Source organism: Rhinatrema bivittatum, chromosome 1, assembly GCF_901001135.1.
Source record: "Rhinatrema bivittatum chromosome 1, aRhiBiv1.1, whole genome shotgun sequence".
Taxonomy (NCBI): domain Eukaryota; kingdom Metazoa; phylum Chordata; class Amphibia; order Gymnophiona; family Rhinatrematidae; genus Rhinatrema; species Rhinatrema bivittatum.
Genome location: NC_042615.1, coordinates 402,005,045 through 402,029,162, shown reverse-complemented (window position 1 = coordinate 402,029,162; position 24,118 = coordinate 402,005,045). Strand labels below are relative to the sequence as shown.

At 49.4% G+C, this 24,118-nt stretch overlaps 1 long non-coding RNA gene across 1 annotated transcript in view; it reads left to right on the top strand.

Moving 5' to 3' along the window:
- Positions 1–1,512: 1,512 nt before the first annotated feature.
- LOC115091784 overlaps positions 1,513–24,118 on the top strand; it is a 146,713-nt gene continuing 124,107 nt past the window's right edge. Inside the window, exons 1-2 of the long non-coding RNA XR_003856815.1 lie at positions 1,513–2,076; positions 14,360–14,412. This is a non-coding gene — a long non-coding RNA (uncharacterized LOC115091784). The remainder of the gene's footprint in view (positions 2,077–14,359; positions 14,413–24,118) is intronic.

Below are 24,118 nucleotides of genomic sequence, written 5' to 3'. Positions count from 1 at the left end.
GTTTATTATTCTACTCCAGCAAACAAGAATCAACTAAGCCTAGAACTTTACAGGATTTGTTTCCTAAAAACTATTGTAAATTATTGAGAATAAATAGATTCATTTTTCTTTTTAAAACACTGAGATAAGAACCACTTGTGGAAAAACAAACTGACATCTTCTCAGACATGCATCTTTTCTGTTTCTATAGTCTGTTCAACAAACATTTTAACACTCATTTTACTATTTTGCTATTAGAAGAGGACATTCACATCAATTACTTTGAATGACAGGCTGAGGTTCTATAATTGTTTCCCCCCATGCCCAACTACAAATGCATCCTTATTTTAAAGTTACTGAAAAATCACACTACCAAACAATGCTAAGAAAAGCAATATCATTTTAGGGACTTTTTTAAAAAAGTGCATGTTGTTATTCAGGGTACAAGTTTCTGTTTACGAAAGGATACCAGGTATACAGCAACTTACACATTTAAAAGCTTAAAACCTTCAAAGAAATATACTTCGATGAACTCTATTTTTGGAAAATCCATGCCTATTATCATCCAGCTGAATCACACAGTCAACATCTAAGAACAAAACTGAAAGCAAAATCTAAACAAGCATTACCCAGGAGCTAAGAGGAACATCTTTTTGCTTGGGAAAGCCAACCAAATTTTGTCCCAAGCTCCGTAGTTTCTGATACTATGTAGGGCAAACAGTTAACTGGATCAGGGCTCCGGTAGTTCACCTCATTCCTCTACTTCCTCTCTCTAAAATAATTACTATGCACCCTAAACGAAGTGTTATGTACTAAATGACATATGTTTTTATTTTAATCCACAGAATTAAATTCAAAAGCGTTTTAAAGTTTTTTTTTTGTTTGTTTTTTACTACAAGCAGTGCCGGCATTTCTGTAACAGCGCCAGACATAGAGCGAAAAATCAGTTAAGTATGGCCAATTCCTCTATTTAATAGCCTAAGACACAAAACACAAATCTAAAGGAGGAAGCGCTGCTTTAAGAAATCCCACAGAAAGCCCAACACAACCTAAAGAAAGTTTGCAGGTCAAGACAGCTTGTTCCTTCAAAAGGATATGCATCATCATGTATGGGGGGGGGGGTGGCGAAAATGGTAGGAAAACCCCACGAAATTTCGTGCGGTTTTCTTAGCGTTTTGGGGAAGGAGGGAGAAAGGGCACACAAAACAAAAAAAAAACCGACCCCCAAAAAACTTGCCTAAAGTCCCTGGGGGTCCCGGGAGCGATCTCCCGCTCTCGGGCCGTCGGCTGCCACTAATCGAAATGGCGCCGGTGGCCCTTTGCCCTTACCATGTGACAGGGGCTATCGGTGCCATTGGCCGCCCCCTGTCACATGGTAGGAGCAATGGATGGCCGGCGCCATTTTTTTAAGATGGCGCTGGCCGTCCATTGCTCCTACCATGTGACAGGGGCTGACCAATGGCACCGATAGCCCCTGTCACATGGTAAGGGCAAAGGGCCACCGGTGCCATTTTGTTTACTGGCAGCCGACGGCCCGAGAGCGGAGACCGCTCCCTGAACCCCCGCTGGAGCAGGGACTTTATGCAAGTTTTAGGGATGGGGAATTGTAAATAATTAAGTCTGAAGGATCGGGATGCGCGCTAACGATTCTATATGAAAAAAAAAATTTACAGATCAGAATACAAACTTTTCCCGCGACTACACGAACAGATCGAGCACCCACCCCCTCCCTCTCCCCGTGCCTATCCCTCAAAAACGCATTAACAGTAACATCCTTGTTCCCTTGTACCCAACAATAGTAATAACTGTACGGCACACCTGAAGGAAAACCCTCCCCATCAGCCTACCAAAAACGTAACCTCCCCTCTACCCGCTTCACTTACATCCGTTATCCAGAAACCACCGGCCAGAACACCGCCAGTCCTACGTACTAAAAAAAAAAATTACATCTTTACAAAAGCAAAGCCACTGTCGGTATATATAATTAGACTTCAAAGAGTTGTGGGTAGTGCAGGTTGCTCTTAGCTCACCAATTAAATCTTCAAGAAGCTGCAGAAATATGAGACATACAAATACAGCCCCCACCCCGGGGAACAGGTGAGCAAGTTAAGTCTGTCCTGCTGTGGGAAATAACAACGCTGTTCCCTCTCGGGAATGATAAGACTGTGAACAGAAAAACTTCAGCGAAAGAGTCTTTTTATTTATGTATGTATATATATATATATATATATATATATATATATATATATATATAACATTTGCGCAAATGGGTACACGCTGTAAGATAAAGCAAGTACAATTTCTTTAGACAGTCACTGGCGTTTTATACTTTTTTTTTAAAGTTCTTATCTCTAGCTTTGCAGTAAGCATATCCTGTTTAAACTACAGTCTTGTGTGAAGGGGGGTCTGTTGCTCTCTCTTTTTGCTGAACATAGTGATATCTCTTATTTGTTTTTCGAGTTTTATATATCTTCGTTCGGTTTCGCCATCACATCTCTTAACTTGACGATCTGCACCTGTTTCCTTGGAACAAAGGAAGGGGCCTGTACAGAGGGGGCTGCTCTTACCCTGTTTCCCCGAAAATAAGACAGTCTTATATTAATTTTTGCTACCAAAGATGCACTAGGCCTTATTTTCAGGGGATGTCTAATAGAGCTGCTGGCTGCCCCTGCGTCAGCCATGTCCCACCAGTGTGCTGTCAGACAGGTCGATACTGTAACGTGCGGTTGAGGATTTCCCGTCTGTAACGAGCTGGGAGCGCACAATTCGGACGCATAAGGCGATCCAGCGATACAGTCTCCAGTTTCACGCGTCCTTAGCGCTTCTTAAAACACGCATAACCCTTTCCGCACGCAGCATGTATATGATATGTAAATGAACGAATTAGCTGTATAATGAAGGAATTAGCTATTCCCCTCCGATACTGTGACGCGCGCTCAGATTATCTCCTTTGTAACCTGCTATTTTGCCGCGTCCTTAACCTGTTAGTTTACCGCCACCCTCTACTTGGTGTTAGTGTGGTGTTAGAAAATTAAAACGGGAATAAAGTGTAAAAAATGGGGGCGATTTCGGCGCTCAAGGCCCCGTCCGGTCTCCGGTGCAGCCCCAGTCCTGTCCCCTCCTCCCGAAGCAAAAAAAAAAACCGAAAAAGTAGCAAGGCTCGGGCCTGCTACGGTAGTCCCTTCTCCCTTCCTCCCGATTTCGGTGCTCAAGGCGGCCGGGTGGGCGTGCATTCATCCAGGCAGAGGGAGCCGGCGGCGAAAGCGGCCTCCGGCTCCCTCTGCCTGGATGAATGCACGGCCCCCGCCGGCAGTAAATGAATGCCCGTGCGATTTCGGCGCTCAAGGCGGCCGTGCATTCATCCAGGCAGAGGGAGCCGGCGGCGAAAGCGGCCGGCTCCCTCTGCCTGGATGAATGCACGGCCCCCGCCGGCAGTGAATGAATGCCCGTGCGATTTCGGCGCTCATGCCTTGAGCGCCGAAATCGCACAGGCATTGTTTCTGTTTATCCCAGTCTAATCGGTTGTCCATTCAGGAGCCAAAGTTATTTTCATTATGACTGGGGTTCAGTGGTCTTTTTCTGATTTAAAAAAAAAAAAAAAAGGCTGGAGATCAACTTATTTGTTAGAAAGAGGTTTTCCTATAAGGAATTTGATGCATGAATGAATGCCCGTGCGATTTCGGCGCTCAAGGCATGAGCGCCGAAATCGCAGAAATGACAGATACCAGCGCGGCCGTGAAGCGTTAGACCCGCGAACCCAGGATACTGTATAGGCGCTCTATACAGTAAAATGGGTTGCGCGGGCCTAACGCTTGCCTAAGGCTTCGCAGCCGCGGTATGCATTTGCATGCAATTAGAAGAGAGTATCGAGCGCTAGGTGAAGAGAACTTTGCGTGCGGGGAACGAGGGTGCACCTGGCAATGCTGCACTCTTTCTACCGCGGCCTTAGAGTATCGACCTGAGAGAGAGGTAAGAGTGTGCAGCATTCATGGTAGTCAGCTTGGGCTGATTCTGCTGCTTTTGAACCTCTGCACACTGCTTGGAAGGGGTCCCCCGACTGGTACTGCCACCATCCCCAGATGTCAGTAATCTTGCTGCCACTGTCACTGCTGCCACATGGCTATTGGGGAGGCGCCGATTGCTGCTACTGACACTGAAGCCCATTCTGCTGCCTCCTCTGTGCAGGCCACATGGGCTTCCACTTTCTCCATGCTGATCTCGTACATTGTGAGATCCGCATAGAGAGAGTGCTATTCTTGCACATTCCCAAAGATTACATGTGCCAATCACTAAAAATAATTTATTTTTTTTTACCTTTGCTGGCTGATGTTAGTTTTCTAATCGGTTGGTCACAGGCTTTTTTTTTTTTTCCACCTTCCTTTTCTTATTGTTTTGCCAATTCTTTTTATATTGTCCTTTTTTCTTCCGTATTTCTTTTCTCTCCATATTCTTCCCTCAAACACAGTCAGGTTCTCATTCTCACATGCATTTCTCACACACACACACACGCTCTCACTGTCACATGCTGTCTCTCAATCATTCATACACACAGTCTCTCACTGGCACATGCTGTCTGACTCTCACACACACAGGCTCTCTCTCACTCCCACATGCTGTCTTGCTCAAGCATAGGCTCTCACCGTCACACACTGTCTCTCTCACACACACACACAGGCTCTCACATGCTGCCTCTGCAAACATTCAGATCCTCACTCCCACACACAATCTCTCAACTCATCTCATACACGCACGCACACACCCTCTACAGACCCTCAGCCTCTCTCTCACCTCTGGGCCTCCTCTTCGCGGGTCGCCGCAGGATGGGCTCTGCAGCGGCCCTGAACTTCTCGGGCCGCGGCAGCCCTGCTACCGGGCCTCTTCCTCTTCCTCGGCCCTGCTACTGGGCCTCTTCCTCATCTTCGGCCGCTGCGACTTGGGATTTGCAGCAGCCCTCGGCGGCTCCTCTTCTGCACGCGCTGATGCTCTTCCTCCTTCCTGCCCACGCGGCTCCGGCAACGTTTACTTCCGGGGCTGCACAGGCAGGAAGGAGGAAGAGCATCAGCGTGTTTGAACGCGATCTTTTTCTTAGGGCAAGGAGGCTCAGCGGCCACATTGGCTCCCCTTGGGATACCACTGCTCGCGTCTGCCCCTAATACCTTGGAAACCTTATTTTAAAAAAAAAAAATTGATGTCACAGGATTGACCGGCCCACCGGGAGAAGCCTGATCCCCCGATAGGTCAATCCGCCCCTGTTTACAAGGGATGGCTTACTTTCGGGGGAGGTCTTATATTTAGGAATTCGGCAAAATCTCTACTAGGTCTTATTTTTGGGGGATGTCTTATTTTCGGGGAAACACGGTAGCATTGCTTAACACCTTCTGAAGAAGGAGGTGACGTCACAAGAGCTGTGCAGGCAAATGTGTGACTTTGGTTCTGTACAGAGGCCTGATTTTGCTCATGGGCCCATATCGTGGCCTTCAGGTCATTGTGGGGTTTACGTCAGATAATGTGTTTCTAAGGGGGTTTCTGGGGAAATTGGCTCTGCTGGAACCAGCAATTTCCTGGCGTGTAGCCAGATGGACTCAGAACGAATGGGATAGTATCCGCGTGCTAGCAGTTGGAGACGGATCTGACGTCAGCACAGGTGTATATATACCCCCACAGGAAGCGTAGCAACTCAGTAATTTCCGTCTCCAAAGCAGTTTGGAGTGCCTGCACGCTCGTTGAGCGTGTTTTCCAAAGCTACTTTAATTTTCTTTTTTTTTCTTATATTTCTAGGTTCTACTTCCTAATTTCTACAAAACCATCGAGCCCCGCACTCCTGCGGTGATACCCTAAGGTCCCTCCCCCAGTAGAGTTGCCCGGGGTGATTTCCGTGATCCCCTGGTAGGTTAAGTCCTCGGTCCGGCCGAATCGCGGCAGGGACATAGCCCCCGGGCGAGGTTCGGGTGAGGCATACGAGGCGCCTCGGTCCCGGCGTGGACGAGGCAGCGGCTGCATATCCTCAATTGAGGCGGTGAAGGTACTTACCCGCTCTCCCCGCAGCCAGAGACCGCCCGGGTTCCAGCCGGGAAGCGCCGAGGATTAGGTGAGGCGTACATCTCTTATTTCTGGTCTCCGAAGGAACAGAGGATCAGCGGCGTGGCACGCCAAGTAGGGCGCCATTTTGTGGGCCTCGTTCAGGTAGGGCGCCCGTAATAGGCGCAGCTCTATTCCTCCTTGTGCGTATATTGCCTTCTTACTGCCATTGTGCGTGTATTGCTAACCGCCTATTGCTCAGAGCATATTGAATGCCATTATTGCTAACCGCATATTGCTGAGAGCCTATTGAATGCCATTGAGACTGTGTTGCGGCCTGTATATTACTTAGAGCATATTGAAGGCCATTGTGCGTGTATTGCTAACCGTCTATTGTTCAGAGCATATTGAATGCCATTATTGCTAACCGCATATTGCTGAGAGCATATTGAATGCCATTATTGCTAACTGCATATTGCTGAGTGCCTATTGTATGCCATTGAGCGTGTATTCATGACCGCCTATTGCTGAGAGCGTATGGTATATCATTTAGTGTTCTTAAGCACCTGTTGTATTGAGCGCATATTGCTGCCGCATATTATTGAGTGCGTATTGCTAAACCGCCTATTGCTGAGAGCATATTGAATGCCATTCTTGCTAACTGCATATTGCTGAGTGCCTATTGTATGCCATTGAGCGTGTATTCATGACCGCCTATTGCTGAGAGCGTATGGTATATCATTTAGTGTTCTTAAGCACCTGTTGTATTGAGCGCATATTGCTGCCGCATATTATTGAGCGCCTGTTGTATTGAGCGCATATTGCTGCCGCATAGTATTGAGCGCCTGTTGTATTAAGCGCATATTGCTGCCGCATATTATTATTGTGCGCCTATTCTCTTAAGCGTATATTATGGCCGCTTTTCATTCAGCGCATACTATGGAACAAAACGCCTCTGCGTCTTCAGCGGGGGCGCCGCCTGCCTCCGGCATTAAAGCCCTCGGCCTCTGCTCTGCATGCCATCTTCGAGCCACACACAGTGAAGAGCCAGACTCCCTATGTGCCCAATGTGAGGAGGCCGTGGGACCCTCGGGCCAGGACCCGTCTAAGCCGCGATTTGCGGACAGTTCCTCAGGGGCTACCCCGGATTTAGCGGGCAGTCTCGACCAATCGGGAATCCCGGGGGATCTTGTACCCCGGCGATTAGAGGCTGCTTCAATTTCCTGGGTGGATCTCTTTAAGGGGATTCATGCTTTTGTACAGATGCAGACGGCTTCCCGTCCAGGCCCTGCGGTTCCTGCTGTTCCAGCTGTTTCTGCGGTTCCTGCGGTGACTGCGGCGGCGGTGGCGGCTCCTGCGGATCCTGTTCCTGGACCCTCCCGCCCTTATCGTGAGCGGGACCTCCCGCCGCTGGACAGCCCAGATCAGTCGGACCAGGAGTTTTCACCGGACGAGTCCGAACTCCCGGACGAGGGAGAACTTCCCCCAGGGATTGAGCCATATAGAACCATGAGGCGGTTCTTCCCTAAGGAGGATCTCTCCGACCTGGTGTCTCAGTGTCTGGCGGAGTTGGATATTACAGGTCCTAGCGCTACGATACCATCTGCACAGAATGACCTGCTGGAAGGTCTTCGTCCTACAGCCCGCCATTTTCCATTCTTGCAAGCGGCACAACAACTGATAGATTTAGAATGGGCGGCGCCAGCGGCTTCCTTCAAAGGGGGCCGGGCCCTGACGGGCATGTACCCATTGGCACCGGCTATCCAGGACCTGCTGGCGTGCCCTCAGGTGGACGCCTTAATTAGCGCTGTGGTCAAGCACACTACCATTCCAGTTGAAGGGGGGACGGCCCTCAAGGAGCCTCATGACCGGCGATTGGACGCCATTCTGAAACAGACCTTTGAGGTGGCAGCTCTCTCTTTGCGGATTGCAACCTGCTGCACAGTGGTGACGCGTGCCTGTTTGTCACAGGTCAGGAACAACGCTCCAGCAGCTGACATGGAGTCCGCTCTCTTGTTCCTCACGGATGCTGCATCGGACCTAGTCCGGACAACAGCCAAGGGGATCTCATCCTCCGTAGCCGCCAGGAGGCAGCTCTGGATCCGGAAATGGTCAGCGGATGCGCCTTCCAAGACACGCCTCACCAGATTGCCCTTTAAGGGCTCTTTCCTGTTTGGCAGCGACCTTGATAAACTGGCCAGTACATGGGGCGCCTCGCCAGTGCCTAGACTACCGGAAGATCGGTCCCGAAGGAGTCAGCGCTCCTTTCCAAGGCCTCCAGGGGCAGGAGTTCACAGCGCTTCGTTCCTTACAGGAGTCACTATCAGGCGCCGCGTCCTCCGGCCAAGAATCAGTCCTTTCGGACCAAGCAGCGCAAGAGGGGAGCAGGCCTGGGCTCAGGTCCCGGCCGCGTCTCCCAATGAAATTCAGCCGATTCATCTGGGGGACGGAGCCATAGGGGGCAGGTTAACCCTCTTCTACCCCAGATGGGTCGAGATTACCTAGGACCACTGGGTCCTCGCCATCATCAGAGAGGGGTATTATCTGGACTTTCATCATCTCCCTCCGGACAAGTTTGTGGAGTCTTCCTGTCCCATACACAAGAAGGCAGCATTGGAAGCTACCTTGGCGAGGCTCCTGTCCTTGAAAGCCATCATCCCAGTACCTGCCTGGGAAGTGAATTCTGGACACTATTCCATTTATTTCATGGTACCCAAGAAAGGGGGCACCTTTCGGCCTGTGCTGGACCTCAAGTCAGTCAATCGATACTTACGGGTCCCGAGGTTTCGCATGGAGACTCTGCGCTCCGTCAAAGCCGCAGTACAGCCAGGGGAATTCCTCACGGCATTAGACCTGTCGGAGGCATACCTGCATATCCCGATCCATCCGGATCATCAGCGCTACCTACGCTTCAAGGTTCTAGGTCGCCACTTCCAATTCCGGGCTCTACCCTTCGGATTAGCCACTGTTACGGCTATGCCTGCTATGTAGCCGCCTCACCACCAGAGGTCCTCCACGAGCATGTCCTTCTGGCTGGCCCACTCCTTCCTTCCTGTCTACTCTATACACCAGTCTTGTCTTTATAACCCTGTCTAGCAGTACCATCGGCGCTTCAGCATCAAGCTCACCTGGGCTCCCTGCTCTAGCCTCCCGTGCTTGGCCTTCGGGCCTTCTGTCCTGCTCTGTATTGCCTTGCTTGCGGTGTTTGGCCTTCGGGCCTTCTGTCCTGCTCTGTATTGCCTTGCTTGCGGTGTTTGGCCTTCGGGCCTTCTGTCCTGCTCTGTATTGCCTTGCTTGCGGTGTTTGGCCTTCGGGCCTTCTGTCCTGTTCTGGATTGCCTTGCTTGCTGTGTTTGGCTTACAGGCCTTCTGACCTGATTCTGTGTGGGTGTGTGGCCTACGGGCCCTCTGCCTTCTCTGTGTGTGTGTGGCCTACGGGCCCTCTGCCTCCTCTGTGTGTGTGTGTGTGGCCTACGGGCCCTCTGCCTCCTCTGTGTGTGTGTGTGGCCTAACGGGCCCTCTGCCCTCTGTGTGTGTGTGGCCTACGGGCCCTCTGCCTTCTGTGTGTGGCCTTCGGGCCCTCTGCCTTCTGTGTGTGTGTGTGGCCTACGGGCCCTCTGCCTACAGGGTGTGTGTGTGTGGCCTACGGGCCCTCTGCCTACAGGGTGTGTGTGTGTGTGGCCTACGGGCCCTCTGCCTACAGGGTGTGTGTGTGTGGCCTACGGGCCCTCTGCCTACAGGGTGTGTGTGTGTGGCCTACGGGCCCTCTGCCCTGCTCTGCTGCCTTCGGGCCTATGTGTTTTATGTTCATTGTCAGTGCTGTCCTGGGTTGTCTGTACCGTTCTCTGTCAGTCTTGTTTTCTCATCTCAGTCACTTATACCTCCAGCCATTATCACTCTTACCTGCACGCTTCCTGAATTCATCCTTACCAGCACCCAGTTCCAGTTTCCTGTACACCTGTACCTGCATTCACATTCACACATACCTCCACGCAGTACCAGTACTCGGGTTCACTCTTACCTACATGCATCTGATATTAGGTATCCCCAGTCACTGTGAAACTCCATTTGCCTATTCCACCTTCCCACTTGCCCATAGGGTGCATTCATTCCTGCCTGCACCAGCCAGCATCTGGACTCTTCTGCAATCCTGCCTCTCTCCACCCGGAGACACCCCTGTTAGTGGTGTTCTCGACTCCTGACCGGAGCCCAACCGTGACAGCCACGTCACCGCGGACCTTCACCAAGGTGGTTGTCGTGGTAGCAGCGGCCCTCAGGCGGGAAGGAATTCTGGTCCATCCCTACCTAGATGATTGGCTGATCAGGGCGAAATCACGAGAGAAGAGCCATCGGACAACCGACAGAGTGATCGCCCTTCTGGAAAGCTTGGGCTGGGTAATCAACCTCAGCAAGAGTTGCCTACAGCCCTCCCAGTCATTGGAATACCTGGGGGCACAGTTCGACACGCAGGCAGACACAGTCAGTCTCACTCCCAAGAGAAGGTTGAAACTTCAGACACGTATCCAATACTTGATGGGAACCAGTCGGCCCATAGCTTGGGATTATCTGCAGGTTCTCGGTCTCATGGCATCCACCCTGGAAGTGGTACCCTGGGCAAGGGTCCATATGAGACCTCTACCACACTCCCTGCTCTCTCGCTGGCGTCCCCATCTACGGAACTATTCCACGCACCTACCTCTGCCAGCCAGAGTACGGACCCAGTTACTGTGGTGGTTGCAGCCCAGCCACATGAGCAGAGGGTCGAAGATGTCCTCTCCCACGTGGACTCTGCTCACCACGGATGCCAGCCTGAGCGGCTGGGGTGCACACTGCGAAGGACTTACCGCACAAGGGCGGTGGAACATCAACCGCCTAGAGGCTCGGGCAGTCCATTTGGCATGTCTTCGATTTGCTTACAGACTGAAGAACAGAGCAGTCAGAGTGATGTCCGACAACGCCACCACGGTGGCATATATCAACCGTCAAGGCGGAACCCGAAGTCGACAAGTATCTCTGGAGATCGCCCCACTGATGGCTTGGGCAGAAGCGAATCTGCATGCGGACTGGCGGACAAGTCCAATGCTCAAGTACCCAGATACTTCAGCCGCAAGCGCGACCCGTTCTCACACGGAATCGATGCCCTGGTGCAGCCCTGGCCTCCAGGGACTCTGCTATACGCCTTTCCTCCGTGGCCTCTGCTGGGCGCCATCATCCACAAGATTCAGAAATAACGGGGCCTAGTTCTTCTAGTGGCACCAGACTGGCCAAGAAGACCCTGGAACGCGGACATGAGAAGACTACTGGCAGGGGAGCCCCTTCCCCTGCCTCCTCTCTGGGACCTGCTACGTCAAGGTCCCATCCTCCACGAGGATCCAGCTCAATTCTCTCTTACGGTCTGGCCATTGAGAGGGCTAGACTGAAGAAAAGAGGTTACTCGGAGCCCGTGATAGATACACTCCTCCAAGCTCGCAAGTTTTCCACATCCCTCACCTATGTAAGGATCTGGAGAGTATTTGAAGCATGGTGCGACACTCATAGCACCAATCCACATGGGACCACAATCCCTATTGTGTTAGATTTCCTGCAGGATGGACTTCAGAAGGGTCTCTCCCTCAGCTCCATCAAAGTTCAGGTGGCTGCACTGTCTTGTTATGGCCCCAGGAGGGATGGCAAGACCATCGCCAAGCACCCAGATGTTTCTCGCTTCCTGCAAGAAGTCAAGCATATTCGGCCACCACTGAAGTGGCCTGTGCCCTTATGGAACCTCAACCTTGTTTTGGATTTCCTCGCGGGATCCACCTTCAGACCCCTACGGGGCCTGTCTCTCCGTTCTCTAACCTTGAAGATGGTGTTCTTGCTGGCTGTATGTTCAGCACGCCGCATCTCAGAGCTACAAGCACTGTCCTGCCGGGATCCCTTTCTGAGAATCACTCCAGAGGCTATCCATCTTCGCATGGTTCCCTCCTTTTTTTACCTAAAGTGGTTTCACCTTAATCAGACTATATCCTTGCCTACCACGGCAGGCTTGAAGAAGTCTGAAGAAGGGCGTTTATTGCGCCGTCTCGACATTGGCAGATTACTGCCCAGATATCTGGACGTGACACAACAACTACGAAAGACGGACCATCTGTTCGTCCTGCACAGCGGGAAGAAGCAAGGTGAAGCGGCCTCGCGGCCCACTATCGCCCGCTGGATTAAAGAAGTTATCAGAGCAGCTTACGTAGAGGCCGGGAAGTCTCCGCCTCTACAAGTCAAGGCCCATTCTACCAGAGCACAAGCGGCATCCTGGGCTGAATCCAGGATGCTGTCGCCTGCAGAAATCTGTAAAGCAGCGACGTGGTCCTCCCTCCATACCTTCTCCAGATTCTACCGTCTGGATGTCCAGGCCAGGGAGGACTCAGCATTTGCGAGGGCGGTACTACATGGTCCTCAGGCAGCCTCCCGCCCAGGCTGGGAGTAAAGCTTTTGTACATCCCATTCGTTCTGAGTCCATCTGGCTACACGCCAGGAAATGTTGAGATTACTTACCTGATAATCTCCTTTTCCTTAGTGTAGACAGATGGACTCAGCATCCCGCCCCGCTTCCTGTGTACATGGGTTTCACCAATTCAAGGTAAGCCATGTCTTATGTTCCATAAGAGCGTACACTCTACCAGGTGTCAACGCCTTCCGGTTGGGAATGCTGGCGGTCTCCAGCTGCTATCAATCGGTCAGGGGAATCCTGTTTTCACTTTTCACTGAGCGTCAGTACACATATCCATAACAGCTTTTGCAAGGAAGATTACTGAGTTGCTACGCTTCCTGTGGGGGCATATGTACCCGTGCTGACGTCAGATCCGTCTCCAACTGCTAGCACGCGGATACTATCCCATTCATTCTGAGTCCATCTGTCTACACTAAGGAAAAGGAGATTATCAGGTAAGTAATCTCAACATTCTGCCCAGCCTGCTTGTCAGTTTCCTCTTTCTGCAACAGCTGGGTCAGACAAGCTAAATGATTTCTAAAAACAAGGGTTACTCTTTCTTTCTTAACTTCTAAGCAAAAGTTGTAATTTAAACCTTTCTTTTAGCTTTCTCTCTACTATGCTTAGCAAAGCTACAAAAGGGTCTCTACAGTCAGTTTTCCTAGCAGCAGTCATATTTCTTATAACAACATAGAATAAGTAGGTCTTTAATATCTGACACACAAAGCACCTTATATCCATTATTCTCTAAGTAATAGCAACATTCTAAGCATTTCTCACAAAGCCCTCCTTTATTTTTACACTTTTGTTGCTATTTCACACACACGTTTCAGGACCTTCCTCCAGTGTTCCTAGCATCTCCTGGTACATGATCTCTTCCCGGTAAATCTCCCGCTCTCCCACCAATTCTTGGTATATCCCTTATTCTGCAGTTCTTTTCATGTTTTCTTCCAGCAATCTCATTACATCTGAATAAGAGGGTGGTCCTAGGGGCATCTTTTTGGCAAGTGCTGTCTCAATCACTCTCAATGTTAATACTCTCACACAAGGAATAATACAACAGCCTACAGCAACTAGGACCCCCCCTCTGGACTCCTATCGCATATGCCATCATCAAAGGATCCTTTCACTTTCGGGCCAATTCAGTAAAGTCTGCGGGAGAGTGGGCGAACGCTCAGGCCACTCGCCTGTGCGCGCGATTCAGTATTTAAATGAGGCCCAGCGGTAGAAACAGGCAAAAGGAGATGCTAGGGACACTAGCGCGTCTCTAGCTCCTCCTTTTGGCCCAGAGCAGCGGCTGTCAGCGGGTTTGACAGCCGATACTCAATTTTGACAGCGTCGGTTTTCGAGCCAGCTGACAGCCATGGGCTCGGAAACCAGATGCTGGCAAAATTGAGCGTCCGGTTTTCGAGCCGCCTTCAAAATTTTTTTTTTTTTTACTATTTTTACCCTTCGATACCTCTGACTTAATATCGCCATGATATTAAGTTGGAGGGTTCACAGAAAAGCAGTTTTTACTGCTTTTCTGTGCACTTTCCCGGTACCCGAAGAAATTAGCGCCCGCGCTAATTTCTGAAAGTAAAATGTGCGGCTTGGCTGCACATTTTACTTACTGAATCAAGCGTGAATACCTAATAATAGGGCCATCAACATGCATTTGCATGTTGAGGGCGCTATTAGGTTCGGCAGGTTGGACACGCATTTTCCGCCCCTTACTGAATAAGGGGTAAGGGAAAACGCGCGTCCAATGGCAGGTTAACAGTGCGTGACGTCGGAGCGCACTGTACTGTTTTGGCCCGTTTGTTGTTCCCTCCTCTAGGTGTTAGCCCATCTATTATGGCTTGGCCACTGATGCTCCTTGTCTTTTTAACCCCGCTTTTATGTCTGTTTTTAATGCCAGGGTGAAGAGAATTGCCAATTGTACCACTGCGCATGTGCCGGCCCATTGGGGGGGTGAGTAACGTTACCCACAGCCTTCTTCCTCCGCAGTATCACCACAAGTCCATCCGGCCCACCTGTAGATTCGAGTAGGTCTTTCTCTCCTTTGCCTCTGACTCATTTCGCACAGCACTACAAGTACCCAGTTCTCCTAAGTTCTGGGACTGCAGTACTTCCTGCCTTGAGATGAAAGCAGCATGCTTTCTTGAGCTTGGGGAGAAAACTGGAGGTGTTCGCTGCTGCTGTGGTTTCAGGGCAGGGAATCGGAGAGCCATCCGGGTACATTTGGTGTCATTCCAAGCCGCTTCGTTTTGGTACAGGATCAGGATGCACGTCATGTCTTCAGGTCTGTTATCCCACCCAAAGGAAACCGGGACAATCTGGGTAATGGGTTTTCCTGCTGCACACGTAAAGCAGTCACTTTTTGTTTAGGGATCCCAAGGTATATTTCACCTATTCCACCCAAACATTCAACTCTCCATATCCTGTTTCTATCTCTAGGGTTTTGCTTAGCTCGTCTACTGTCATGGTTCTTACTATCTTGGGATCATTTAGGGGTGGTTCGAATGGCTTTATGGTGGGCATGTCTTTCCAAGAGTGATTTTTTTTTTTTTTTTTCTTTCAGTAAACACAATTCTGAACCTTGCTACAGGATCCGTTCCTGCCACTCTTGCTCCCAACCCAAAGGACCTTTCTACAAAGGCTCCCACCAGAGTTAACAACAAGGGGTTTTTCTCTCCAAGCATCTGACTTCACTGTTATTATGCGATTACACTCTTAAGTTCCCACAATTACCAGGGGTTTTTCCTCTAATTAAGCTCAAGTACTTCCAAAGGGGTTTCTCTCTAACGGTAGGGCTTTCCAATTGCTTGCTGTATTATTCCACACCGCACTCCAGCTGTGGCATGGATTTTTAGGTGCAAAGATTTGCAAATGAATCATTGGGTTATCTGGGCTCATATATATCAGCTTTGCTTAATTTCCTCTGTTCTTGGTCAGTCCCTCACCTCAATACCTGGCAGGCATCAAAAGTCAAGGTGAAGGGTGCATTACATCAAGTCACATTGAACCACTGTTTCACTGGATAACCTTTACCTTCAAGGAGTCTGTCCTGAATCTGGTAATAGTTCAGGTTCCGGGGGCGGTAATTCGCCCAGGAGGGTATCCAGCAGAACAGTGGTACAAGAAATCCCAGTATCCACACTCTCCTCATCTTCCTTTTCTTTTATCTTTCCTAACCAATCCTGCTTGTAAAAACACCAGAAACTTTCAGATATTATGATTAGTAATACTACTACTGACAAAACTATTACCACTATTTTCAATCCTTCCTGGTCCCACATAGGTTCGTCAACAAATTTTCCTGTCAGCTTTTACTTCAGATATTCTACTAACTGTTCCTAAGAGATGTGAATCTCCTATATGAATTATTTCAAAGAATTCAATTGCCCTTGTCCCCCTCTTCTTAAGAAATACCAAGGGTGTCTCTTGCCTTCTGTACTTGTGTTTGTGATGTACCAGTATGTTACAAATTCCCCTGTTCCTGGTCTCGTTAGTGGTGTAGCCCCTTTATTCTGATCGTCTCTGTTTCAAACTCCCCCGCCACAAGGTATATAAGGGCCCAATCGCCTACCCATTAATCAAAGGTTCTACCTGGTTACGGGGACCTAGGCGGGATTGTCATCTGGACCTGGATCCCAAGTCAAAAGAGTCTCTAGCACATCATCGTCCATATATGTAACTGAATAGTTCTTTCAGTCTTTCTTGGCAATCTTTATCTTGAACGGGTTGTCTGTATTCTCCACAATCCAATTGAGGAGGACAGGCAACACTGGGCAAGTCTTTAAGTCCGTCTGCTTTCGACCCCTGGGCATCAGGAGATGGTTCCATGGGTCCCTTGACACAGGAGTGATGTGTCCACCCTTTTTCCTCTGTTCTGACGGCAGTTTCAGTGGTCAGCAGGACTTGGAACGGACCTTCCCATTTAGATTGTAACTTGGACTCTTTCCATACTTTTATCAGCACCCAGTCTCCTGGCTAAAACTGGTGCACCATGAAGTCCAATGGGGGTGTCTGTGCCAATAGCCCTTTGTGCCTTAGATAGGATAAAGAAGAGGATAGTGCAGGATACTGTTTCTTAAAAACAGATCCTTAGTTTCAAAGGCGAGGATCTCCCCTTTTCCCCCTAGATATGGTAACCCAAACATCATTTCATAGAGAGACACTCCTATATCTTTCCTGGGGTTGGTCCTTACCCTTAGCAAAGCCAGGGGCAAGCACTTAGTCCAGGGTAATTTGGTTTCCAGCATTAATTTGGAAATTTGTTTCAGGGTCTGATTCATTCTTTCCACTTTTCCTGACTATTGGGAATGCCAGGGCGTATGGAAGTGCCAATTGAGTCCTAGCCCTTCTATGACTCCCTGCAGAAGCTTGGAAGTAAAATGACTCCCTTGATCTGAGTCATTATTCTCTACCAGACCATACTGTGGTATAATTTGTTCTAAGAGCACTTTCATAACCCCTTGTGCTGTAGCTGAAGCCATAGAAAAAGCCTCAGCCTTTCCAGAAGCCCTTAGGCCTGAATCCCTTCCCCCTGGGTCTGTTTTTCTCAAAATTCTCCTAGTGATTTTCTAACATCTGGAACATCTCTCACATATCTGTTTAGCCACTGTGTAAATTCCTATGCAACCACATTTTCTAAGGACTGCATCACAGAGAGCTTGAGCTCCCCCTTGGCTTCCCTGGTGGAGGATTGCCATAATTTCCTTTTCTAGTGGCTTGTTTAGCAGCTGGCACTGTCGGGGAGGAGCCAGGCTCCTCCTCCTCCTTTCTGAACTGCCTCCATTTCAGCGAGCTCAACTTTTTCTTTTGAGTTAACTCTGGCATAACCCTGATTTAGCAGCCTTATCTGCTAACTGATTCCTTTGGCTTCTGGGGTAGTAGTTTTCTGATGGCTAGGTACATGAAACCGCTGCTACCTCCCTTGGTAACATCAGAAAACTCTGGACTGGACCATGGCTCTTGAATACCAGCATCAATAAAAGATTAATAGTTTCAAGGACAAGCATGCATATCAGTGCTGACTACTAGTTTTTAACTTTTGTGGCTCTGGTCTGTGTAAAAATAAATATCCTGTTGTGCTTGTAATTGAGATGATTGAACAGCATTTTTCAACACACTCCTAGGCTAACCTACCATGTTTCCCTGAAAATAAGACAGTGTCTTATATTAATTTTTGCTACCAAAGATGCACTAGGCCTTATTTTCAGGGGATGTCTTATTTTTCCATGAAGAAGAATTCACATATATTGTTGAACAAAAAAATGAACATTTATTATATTCTGAATAGTTGTCTGGTTATGCTGGTTTGTGATGACAACTAACTGTGAATCCTGCAGGGTAAAAAAATCACAGCTGCATGCTCTGGCGTTCTGTGCGACGGGCATGCTCCCAAATAAAAACTTTGCTAGGTCTTACTTTCGGGGGAGGTCTTATATTTAGCAATTCAGCAAAACCTCTACTAGGTCTTATTTTCGGGGAAACAGGGTATCATTATATTGTGCCTGCATAAAGCTACTCCCTTGTCTTTTGTAAATGCCTCTAGGAGGCACTACCACAAGCCGTGGCGTAACAACTGCTCTCCATTCCTATTAAACAACTCATTCACTCTCTCATGCAACACCATGCCATAACTCATTCCGTCTGAAATACTTACTCTTCCATTCCAATAACTTACTAGTACCCCTCTGTTCAAAATGGATTCATTTTAACTTTCACAGAAATAAAGCAAACTTCCTACTCAAGGCTCTTTTTTTTTTTCAGCGTCTCTGAAGAGAGAAGTGAATTCCTGAGGGGGGGCTACAATAAAACAAACTTGTAAAACAAACTTTCTTACCGCAGACCTAACTACATATTTTACTTTACAGTGCAATCAGTTTATTTGACAAAACACACTTTCCTGATTAATATGCAAATGAATGGCCTCGAGCTAGGGCTAGCAGCAGCTCCTGTATCTCCTAAAAAGAAAACATCTCTTCTTTTTCTGGTCCTACCTTTAAATTTACCAAGGGCTCTCGGCAGGATTTTAGTGCTAGTAGCCCCTGACTCTCCTATTTCCACTTACTCAGCCGGGGAGAAAATGTTCTCTTCTTTGTATATCCTGGGCACTCCCTTTAAAGTGCCCTACTTATCCACACTCAAAACAACCTGCTTGATTAGGGTTCCATTCTCCTCTGAACCCAGGACTTGTACTGAAGCCCCTGCCTCTGGTATATAAAGGAGGTTCCCTTTTACCTACTGAAACCATCAATTTTTGAGACGTTATACTGACTCCTACTGGTAGGTTTACCACTGAAAATCTGGCTGCTCCTGTATCCCCTAAAAAGGCTATTTCCTCTTTCTCTGGTAGGACCTAAAAGTAAGTAGCCCCTGACACCCCGTAATCGCTGTCATTTTCCACCACTGAGAAAACTTTCTTCTCTCAGCATTTGGGGACACATTCGAAAGTGCCCTACCTGCCTGCAATGAAAACACCCTGCCCGATTAGGATCCCATCCTTCCTGGGACGAGGGCATCCTATCCCTCTCAACCCCCTTATGCCTGGGGTAGCAAGCCCCTGGCCTTTTATTGAAATTTCCTTGCCGGGAGTAGCGACCACCTGGACTGAAGCTTCTTTTTCCCTGGCCTCAGGATCCCATCCCTGTTGTCCCCTTTCCTCTAGTATTCCACGACAAGTCAGGTAATCAGATTTGCAGATGATACAAAATTGTTAAATCACAAGCAGATTGTGATAAATTGCAGGAAGACCTTGTGAGACTGGAAAATTGGGCATCCAAATGGCAGATGAAATTTAATGTGGATAAGTGCAAGGTGATACATATAGGGAAAAATAACCCATGCTATAGTTACACAATGTTAGGTTCCATATTAGGTACTACCACCCAAGAAAGAGATCTAGGCATCATAGTGGATAGCATATGGAAATTGTCGGTTCAGTGTACTGCAGCAGTCACAAAAACAAACAATGTTGGGAATTATTAGAAAGGGAATGATGAATAAAACGGAAAATGTCATAATGCCTCTGATTTGCTCCATGGTGAGACCGCACCTTGAATACTGTGCACAATTCTGGTCGCCTCATCCCAAAAAAGATATAGTTGCGATGGAGAAGATACAGAGAAGGGCGACCAAAATGATAAGGGGAATGGAACAGCTCCCCTATGAGGAAAGACTAAAGAGGTTAGGACTTTTCAGCTCGGAGAAGAGATGGCTGAGGGGGGATATGATGGAGATGTTTAAAATCATGAGAGGTCTAGAATGGGTAGATGTGAATCGGTTATTTACTCTTTCAGATAATAGAAGGTCTAGGGGGCACTCTATGAAGTTAGCATGTGGCACATATAAAACTAATCAGAGAAAGTTCTTCTTCACTCAACACACAAACTCTGGAATTTGTTGCTAGAGGATGTGGTTAGTGCAGTTAGTATAGCTGTGTTTTGAAAAAGGATTGGATAAGTTCTTGGAGGAGAAGTCCATTACCTGCTCTTAATTAAGTTGACTTAGAAAATAGCCACTGCTATTACTAGCAACGGTAACATGGAATAGACTTAGTTTTTGGGTACTTGCCAGGTTCTTATGGCCTGGATTGGCCACTGTTGGAAACAGGATGCTGGGCTTGATGGACCCTTGGTCTGACCCAATATGGCATGTTCTTCTCCCAAGGGAGCCTTTTTCTATTTGTTTTCTTGTGGGCAAGTAGGGTGCTTTTTCATTGCGCTGTCCCTGTTTCTCTTTCTCCCTCCTTACAAACACTTTCTGTGCTTTCAATAACTCTATGGATACCTCCTCAGGGGATACAGGGGGTCTGAGTTCTCTGGTCGTTCTGATCTTTTATCTTTTCTCCTAGCCCCAGATTCTGAGGCATCTGGGAATGGATACTGCTTTATATCCTTTAACTGCTTTTAATTCTTTATCTAGCCCCGAGGCACCATGCTGGTGTCTTTGTTCTTTTTGCCTTTCTTGTTCTCTCTGTGTCCTGGCTGCAGCTTCTTCTACTGCACCCCAATCTACTCTGGTTATCACTATCAGTCTTCCCACGAACCCCCTTAACTATTGGGTGTGCGTCTGAGTCCCTGACACCTTCACTTTCATACGCTGGGGGAAGGGAAGGGGTACTAGGGAGTACATGCACTGGATCTAACTGTGGCAAATGATCCAGGGGAGTCCCATTTCTTTTCCTCTATTTCCCAGGGAAGGTCATTTTTAGGAACTGTCTTAGGCTCTGATATTTTAATGGGCAACATGATTTCCCTGCTGCCTGTCCAACATGTGGCATATTCTGCCTCTTCCTGCTGCTGTATTATTATCCCACCCTGGGTCCAGGATGGGGTATTTTTGTTCTGCAGGGTCATCTTGCTGTCCCTGATATTCTCTTTCCCAGATTTTCATTCCACTTGCCTTAATCATTGCTCTCTTTTCTGCCGTGAACAGGATACCATTAATTGACTTTAGTCCCCGTCCCCCCCACACACACACATTTAAATATTAGGTCCTAAAAACTGATCTACCTGATCTGCCAGTCCTGTCGGGTCCTCCAGTAAGGATTTCATTTCCTTCTGGAAACTCCTGACTTCTGCACTAGTGGGGGGGCTACTAACATACCCTATATTTCCCCCTTCTACCGGTACCTCTCTGAGGGGACACATACGTTCAGACTCCTCAAATTTCTCTGATTTCTTATTTCTCTTTTTAAATTCTGATCCTGTCATTCTGGGAAAGGGATACTGTTCCATGTCTTTCCTTGACCTCTCTACCTTCCTTTCCAATACTGGGGGTGATCTATCCCTATGTCTGTGCTCTTGTCTCCCCTCCCTCCTTTCCATCTCCTTCACTGCTTCTGCTGCCGCTTCTCCTATGTCATCCCATATATCAGGATCGTGGTCCGTCATCCTGCCTTTCCCTGTACGTACCCAGATCAGTCCAGACCATGGGTTAAGCCCCCCGTTCCAGCAGGTGGAGACAGACCAAAGTTCTAAGGGTAGCCCATATAAGGACGGACCCACCCTGGAACCCTCAGTATTTGTCTGTCTCCAGCAGGTGGAACAGCTCACCCTTTGGTTCCCTGTTTAGCTTGCCCTTTGTGTTTTCTTTCCTCTTCTTTCTCTGGGGCAAGCTCATGCAAGTACTCTCTTAATTTACTTCTTAATTTTTAAATATAAAAAAAAAAGAGATTTTTCCTAGCGTGTAGCAGATGGACTCAGAACGAATGGGTATAGTGTGCTCGTGCTAGCAGTTGGAGACGGATCTGACGTCAGCACGTAGTACATATACCCCTGCAGGAAATGCAGAAGCTCAGTAATTTCCGTCTCCAAAGCAGTTTGAAGCTACCTCACGCTCGCTGAGCATTCTTCCAAATTCTAACAATTAAATTCATAGAAGAATCCTACCTGAAGACGAGCCCCGCACTCCTGCGGTGATACCCTCAGGTCCCTCCCCCAGTTGAGTTTCCCGAGGTGATTTCCGTGGTCCCTCGGAGGTAAGAGCCTTGGTCCGGTGGCCGAATCGCGGCGGGGACCTAGCCCCCGAGTGAGAAGGGCTCGGGCGCGGCATAGAGGCAGCCTCGGTCCCGATCCATTCGCGGTGAGGACTTGGCCCCCGAGCGAGACGGGTTCGGGCGCGGCTTAGAGGCAGCGGGTGCACTTCCTCGAGCGCGGCGGTGACGGTAATCACCCTCTCCCCCGCAGCCGGAGACCGCCCGAGTCGCAGCCGGGAAGCACCGAAGATCAGGTAAGGCGTACATCTTTACTTTACTGGTCTCCGAAGAGCGAGGATTAGCGGGGTCTGCCTACGTGGCAGCTCGCCATTTTGCCTGCCTGCTCGCCGTCGCCATCTGCCCTGGTTCGCCGCCTTGATCTAGTGTTCAGACCAGACTAAGCGCACAGCCAACGGGCGCGTATGTTAGGCGCCCGAAAGTAATTGGGCGCACGTTGATAGGCGCACATTAATCGGCGCACATCTTTCGCGCATATTACAAGGCGCATACTTTCGGCTGGGAGCACACCGGCGCATAGAGATAACAGACGCGATGGAGCGGATGAGAGCCCATGCGTCCACAGAGCCGGCACCTCCAGAATCAGGCATAAGAGCTCTAGGCCTCTGCTCAGCATGCCACCTCAGAGCCACACAGAGCGAGGAAGCAGACTCCCTATGTGCCCAATGTGAGGAGGCCCTGGGAGTTCCAGGCCAGGGCCAGTCCCAGCCCAGATTAATTGCCAGTTCCTCAGGGAACACCCCGGACCTAGCAGGCCAAAGTGAGCAGCCGGGAAACCCTAGAGACCTGGTGCTCCTAAGGCTAGAACCTGCTTCGCTCTCCTGGGTGGAATTATTCAAGGGGATTCACGCCTTTGTCAAAATGCAGTCTGATCCCCGAATGGACCTATACGTACCAGATGACCCTGCCCCTGGACCCTCTAGACCTAGGCACGGCCACCCGAAGCCCCACTTATGGGGATTCAGATTGCTCTGAGGAAGAAGGTGAGCTCCCCGAGCAGGGAGAACTTCCCTCTGGGATAGAGCCGTATCGAACCATGAGATGCTTCTTTCTTAAGGAGAATCTCCCAGACCTGGTCTCTCAATGCCTGTCGGAGATGGCTATCCCGGGCCAAGGCACCCCAGGGGAACCTAGAATGAACCCCCTGCTAGAGGGCCTTCGTCAAACAGCTCACCATTTTTCCCTCCTTCAAGCAGCACAGCAGCTAATCGATCTGGAGTGGAATGCGCCGGAGGCCTCATTCAAAGGGGGTCTGGCCTTGTCTAGCATGTACCCCCTGGACCCGCCAACCAAGGAGCTGCTGGAGTGCCCCAAGGTAGACGCCATAGTTTGCGCAATTGTGAAGCGCACCACCATTCCAGTGGAGGTAGGGGCGGCCCTCAAGGATGCGCATGACCGGCGCCTGGACGCCATTCTGAAACAAGCCTTCGAGGTGGCAGCCATGTCCCTACGAATCGCGACCTGCTGCACCGTGGTGACGGGTTCCTGTTTATCACAAGCCAGGAACAACACCCCGGGAGAAGAAATGGAATCAGCTCTCTCGTTCTTCACTGAGGCTGCCTCCAACTTAGTTCGTACGGCAGCCAAGGGAGTGTCATCCTCAGTGGCAGCCAGGAGACAGCTCTGGCTACGAAATTGGTCGGCCGACTCCTCCTCCAAGACACGCCTTACAAGAATGCCCTTTAAGGGATCCCTCCTGTTCAGCAGTGACCTCGAGAAACTGGCTAACAAATGGGGCGCCTCTCCATTACCCCGCCTACCAGAAGACAAGTCAAGGAGGAACCAGCGCCCTTTTCCTAGGCCATCCAGAGGTAGAAGCTCTCAACGCTTCAACCCCTACAGGACTAGCTACCAAGCACCTCGTTCTCAGACCAGGCACCAGTCCTTTCGGATCAGGCACAACAAGAGGGGAACCAGCTCGGGTTCGGGTCCCGGCCGCACCCCACAATGAGAATCAGCCGACCCATCTGGGGGAAGAAGCCATAGGGGGCAGGCTAACCCTATTCTACCTCAGATGGGTCGAGATTACTTCGGACCAGTGGGTCCTCGCCATCATCCGAGAAGGGTATTACCTGGACTTCCTTCATCCCCCTCCGGACACGTTTGTGGAATCTCCTTGTCCACCCCTCAAGAGGGCGGCACTGGAAGCTACCTTGTGGAGGCTCCTGTCCC